Source organism: Channa argus, chromosome 1, assembly GCF_033026475.1.
Source record: "Channa argus isolate prfri chromosome 1, Channa argus male v1.0, whole genome shotgun sequence".
In the NCBI taxonomy this organism is placed as follows: domain Eukaryota; kingdom Metazoa; phylum Chordata; class Actinopteri; order Anabantiformes; family Channidae; genus Channa; species Channa argus.
This window is the reverse complement of record NC_090197.1, coordinates 49998007-50004280: the sequence shown is the minus strand read 5'-3', so window position 1 is coordinate 50004280 and position 6274 is coordinate 49998007.

The following is a 6274-nucleotide window of genomic DNA, read 5'->3' as shown; positions in this document are numbered from 1 at the left end:
TATATAGGATACTGACACACTCTGAGTGCCAGGAATCCCCCTCCCCCCATATACGCACATTGTCCTCTCACACATTTGTGTTTCCTATGTGTCTGCCTGTCACAGTCCTGATGTGCGTGTCGTCAGGACACGTTTGATAGGCAGACACTTAAAACTGCTGAAGATATTATCAATTACAGACCAAGGTTAGAATATATTTTCAAACGAGTTTTATCTGCACACATTAGCACCTGCCCGGCTGAGATTAGTTCATTAAACACGAAATTGCACAACTGGAAAAGTAATAGATCATTTAGCTTAGACAGTATTTTTATTATTGAAGGATGGACATCAAACCAGACAACAGCCCGTTTTTGCTACAGCCAGTGCAGTTTGAACTCACAGCGAAACTGTTTGTTGTTTAAAATTGTAAATCTCTGATAGATAAGCGCGAGGTTGTCGTAGCTGGCAAAATTATATTATGGCAAAATTGTCTGGAATTTAGATTCCTTTAATGCTCTTAGGTGTCTGAATTCCTATCGAACTGAAAGAACCCAAACAAGATCCCGTTCCTGTTAAAAAAAAAAAAAAAAACCCAACAACTTTGAGCATGTTTTCTACAATGTGTCTGAATGTTGGTGTGATACTCGATTCAAAAAAAGGCCCCCGTTCCTCTCACATACTAAAGTTATAGGATTAGGTAACGTACATGTCCTGAATGAGAATGAGATAAAGTGGGTCAACCACGGTTTGATCCCTGGCTCTCGTCTCCTGGCCGTGTCCACATGGCGGACTGTCGAATGGAAAGGACATGAAAACCCCCCAAGCTGCTTCTCTCTTTATTTGTTTGGAATAAAAGCATCTGCTAACTTTGAATGAGGAGATATATTTACACTATCTTCAATTGTTAACGTGCTTTCATATGCTAATTGAACAGTTCCCAAAAGATTGGCCACCTTTGCAGGATGTATCCCGCCTTTTTCAGCGGTTTCATTTGACGGCAAATCCATTTATACTTGTCATTCAAGTATTTCAGCACTGACCATTTGCCCCTCGGGCCAACATTACAATCCCTGCTTCTCCGGCTAAAAACCAAATGTGCCTGTTTCATAAGGAACAATGCAACTTGTTGGGTCAAACTCACATACACAGACCCCCCCCAACTGACATCAGGTAAATTGTGCAATAGGCAAAAAAGTTATTCAATACTCGGTTTATATCTCCGTGGAACTGTTCTGACAGCAAACAGAGGTGTGGCAGATGATATTTCCTGTTTCAAAAACCTTATACAATGTGTGTTCGTATGGAAACCGACTACCGATCAGTGGTGGACAGTTTTCGTTAACTGGTGTGAGCACAACCATCTCCAGGTCCACATCAGTAAAACAAAGGAACTGGTGATGGACTTGAGTCCGTGGTAGCCAGCTCCATCTTCTATGCTGTGGTTTGCTGGGCCACAGACTGGACAAACTGACAAGGAGGGCTGGTTCTGTTCTGGGGGAGAGGCTGGACCCTCTGCATGTTATGGCTGAGAGGTGAATGTTGTCCAAATCTCCTCTGGGCCCTGGACCATCCCTTCCACCCGCTCCACTGCCTCTCTGGCTGCACAGAGGAGCACTTTCAGCCAGAGACTGATCACAGTCCAGTGCTCCACAGAACAACACAGGAGATTCTCAGGAGACTCAACTCATCGCCCTTCTGTAAAAAGGACGGGGACTAAATGGTCCAAATGGACAAATAGTAATGTTTTTATTTCATTTATTTTTACTCCTCTAGCCGGGTTTTTTCCTACTTATCGATCAGTAGTTTGTACTTGTACTCGTTTATTGTCTTGGTTTGGTGGAAGTTCTTTCCTTCCTTTTCTACTTTTCACGGGGGAGAAAAGCAGGGATCAATAACGTTGTTTGAATGTTGAAATAATGGCGTAACTTCACTTGCGTTGCTGACTTAACTGCATGGGGAGGGGGATGGGCAAGAAATAGCCATTCAAAACATGACTGATAAATAGCCCAGCATTTTAATTTTATATTGACTTCTATTATTAGATGGATCTTGCCATAGACACCAGCTACATTACTGTGCTATATTAAACTCATTTGATAAACAAAAACCTGTTTTAAAGCTGCACCAGTGTCCCAGATGAAGCCTAACAGCCTAATGGTTAAGGTGCACGTGTCTTCGGATCAAATCTAGTTCAGGATCTTTGCTGCCCCCTCCCCTACTGCCATACCCATTAAAAAAAAAATGTAATAAATAGATACGCTTTAAAATGTAGTCACTTTTCATTTCAAATATGACTCATAACCACTTATCTGTTCTAGTCTTTTAACATAACAAGTAACAAATTACAGCTTTGGAAAGGACAAACAGAAGGGTTGTTCACTACAAAGACAGAAACCTCCTTTTATTTCTTTGTCAATTAACAACCTTACTTCTGTCTTATTTGTTTCCATTCAAGGACAAATGGTAAAATGTTCTGCACTTATATTGCAATTTTCTACATATTTGCACTCAAAGCACTTTACACTGCTTCTTATTCACCCATTCACACTCACAATCACACACACACATTCATACACTGATGGGGGATCTGCTATGCAGCTGGCCAACACTCACCGGGAGCAACTAAGTTGGGCTTCAGCGTCTTGCTCAAGGACACTTCGACGTGTGACCGGAGGAGCCGGGGATTGAACCAAACAACCGTGAGATTGGTGGACAACCGCTCTACCTCCCTTTGCCACAGTCGACAAGCATCCCTACAGCTTGATCCTCTTTCTTTTTAAAATATTAAGACTCAGCCAGCTCTTGATAGATTCCCTGTGACCTTTAAACTGCTCTGCTTTTTTTTTTTTTTTTTTTTTTCTGTTGCATTTCCTTTAAAAAAAAAAAAACACAAGCTTGATGCATGCGGTTGTTATGCAATCATTAGTCAGCCTGGTGCACATTATCCTGGGAGTCTGTTATTCACACAGACACCACAGACTCTCTTCCTTCCTATGGTGACTCCGACATACTGGTGGTTGAAAACTGGTGGTTTCGCCGCGTTGTGGCTTTAGTAAAGAACAGCAAGCGGACAAAAGACGAGGTGGTAAACAAGAGGTTGAGAAAGAGAAGAAAGATAAGGCCAGATGGGAGGAAGAACACAGGGCTGAGGCAAAGGCCGATTATGGGTAAATGTATTTGGGAACAAGACAAAAAAAGGAAACGTGACGAGTTCCCGTCCACATCTATGAAACCTATTTTCATGAAGAGATGCTGAGGAGTTGCTCATGATTTCTCCATGTTCTATCTCTCTGTGTGAGCTCCCATCCCCCTTCAGTCGCTGCAGTAAGCACAGGCAAGCTAGTGATGTGGGGGGCAGGGCGTCTCTCTCTCTGTGTCTTTCTGCTTCCAGAACCCACTGACAGCTGCTCGGGGAGACCTGGGGCGGCTGCCTCTGGCTGGGCAGAGCCGCAGCCACATCCTGGAAGATTCAGCGAAGAAGTCATGCATGCTCACGGCCACAAACAACCACAGACCAGAGCGAACTGACAGAAAGACGGCCATAACAGAGACGTCCTAGCGCTTACTACAATTGTCCCCTTGTGTTAATATTTGTGGAATCCTTCTGTGGCTGAATGAGCCTTAAAAGAGAAATGACACGCAAACGCAAAGTGTTTAAAGGTTTAAATTCCATCATAAGTGACAGCTATTTCCTGTTTGGGTCCTAAGTGTGATTACCCAGATTACATGGCTTGACCCCCAGGCTGTCATGCAAATTATCAAGTGAAACTGCACCCAGATTCTTAAGAAATAGATGTCATCTCTTTTAGAACTCACGTCAAGCATGTTTCGGAAAAGCTGAACATTTGGCAAGATAAATTCAAGAATTGAGTGATTCAGCCATTGTTTTGGAACAATGGTGCAACAGCCTTTTAACCAGAATTAGAACCACTGTCATAGCTGGAAAACAGATGATTCAAACTAAAGGAAACTTGTAGAAAATTGTGAATTTTCTAATAAACCCCTTTCTATAAGGGGCAGATTGGTTTAGAAAAGCTGATGGGAATAAGGCAGGCGAGTTGCTGCTAAATGCAAATGAGAGACTGAAGTGATCAAACCCCAAAAGACTAACTTGGATCAATAAAATGATCCAACTTCAAAAGCCTGGCCAGCAAACTTAGGCTGTCAATACAGATGACAGGAGTGAGAAATGACCCTGAGGCATCAAGGACAGAGGAAGAGACAGCTCTTCCATATATGGCTCTGGAGACGTGCCAGGGCCTGTTTTTGAAGCCACCATGCCGCTTGCCTAGCAACTCCAGGGACAGGTGAAACACGTCAAATAAACACGGACAAGCCCTGGTGGGTGGTTTTCATTCTGTTTATGACTGTAGCATCGAGGGAGAACATTATCACACTCTAAGAACAAAGGTCCTGTTTAGGGTAAATGAACTACATCATCGGCAACATGCAGATTGTTTCTTCGGGTTCCACGTCTCTTTTATAAGCCAGGGTATAAATGTAATACACTCTATTTCAACGCTTTGTGATTCTGTGGTAGAGGCAAAAATATAAGATGGAAAGAAACAAATCACACATTTTTATAATACTAAGTCCTAATCCACTTACGTGCTAATTTTAATAGCACAATTCAGTGATCTTCCTGGTTAAATTCTATTATCACTGATCTCATTCCTGTCCACATTAACTTGCTAACCTCCAAAATCTAGTAACCTGGTTCATTCAACACACAGTCTTGAATAAATCCAAAGTTTTAGCTAGGTTCCGGAGAACAGTTTCTTTAACATCCACATTGGGTTACTCCTTGCACGGGACCACCCAACATGCCTAATCTGGGGTAGCAGACATGTTGTCTGAACAGTGTCAAGGCAGGTTTGCTTTCTTAGCCTTGGCTCTCGTTTGCTGCGCCTGTTCCGGGCGAGCATCCCCTTCGCGCAGAGCTCCGACAGGCCAGGCTTCCTCCAAAGTTAATTACGGCCACAGCTTGCATGGAGGCATATCATTAGCGGTAATTGCACACAGCATCCCACTGCCATGTGCCTCCCTTTTTCTATTTATTTGTCCCAGATACATGCTGCACTGGTCCACAAAGGAGCAGCTCACTGCTTCACATGCTGCGCATGGGAAAGAGGGGATGGAGCGATGTGACTCCAGGCCGTCTTTGTGCGAGCATGTGTTCACATCTGTCAACGGGAGGAAATCAGTGTCTAAGTCTGGGGCTGGGTTTCAAAGAGGCCGGGGCAAAAACTGCACATGTGGACGGATAGTGAACTTTCATGCCGGCTCCAGGAAATACAGGGATTATTGAGAGGGAGAGTGTTTGTTGTGTAAGCATGTGCATGTGAATAAGTGCGTGTTTTCATGTCAACAGTGAGGCAGTTGTCTCCTTCTACTTGGTTGTGAAACTGGTTGGTGCACGATGAGCCAGAAACTGGAGATTTTTTTTTTTTGAATCCAAATGCAATTAGCTTATTTTATCTGCACAGTCTGGGCAGGCAGATGGCCGAGGTCCACTTTGGAGAGAGCCCCTTTGCAAAGGAGACCACTGCTACACTATGGAGATGGAGGTCTGTGCTATTCATCACAGTAATAAACAGGGCGCAGGGACCATAAGAGCCCAATGCAATAAGGGACAAAAAAACCCATGCAAATAAAGAAAGTCCTAGCAAAAACATGTCGTCTCCACTGACATGGAAACACGTGCCGCATCAAAAAAATAACAATTGATCGTGTGCTCAGTAAAGCATTTGTATGCATGCAGAAACATAGATATTCTAAATACTGATGAATAAAAAGTCACCTCAGAATCACAGATAATGATGTGCACGCACAGATTGTGAATAAATTAGAGCCAGCAGATCCACAGTGGATGGCAACTCTGGCTCCACTTCAATAGAAACTGCCCCCAGCATGACAAATCCCTCCACAGTGGCTGCTGGTGCTGCTCCGCCTGCAGCTCTTCCACCGAACGCCTTCGGTTCATGCATTTTGCGCACAAGAAGAATGTGTTTATTTGCACGTGGGGCCATAGCTCGGTTGAGAAAATGCAGCGTGGCTGCTTCCATTCTCCCCCTACTCTCACCTGCACAGTGTGGAGGGTCAGCACCTCAGATGGTGAGGACCCGACTTAACACTAGCAGGAAAAACCCACACCCCGATGCGACATTTGAAAAAACATACACAAGTGCTGCTTCACTTAAACTGTAAACCAAATTATTTCCACTGAAAGTAAATTGCACGTGTGAACGTGGACATAATCTGAATCTATGCTTTTAAGGCCACAGATGATTTT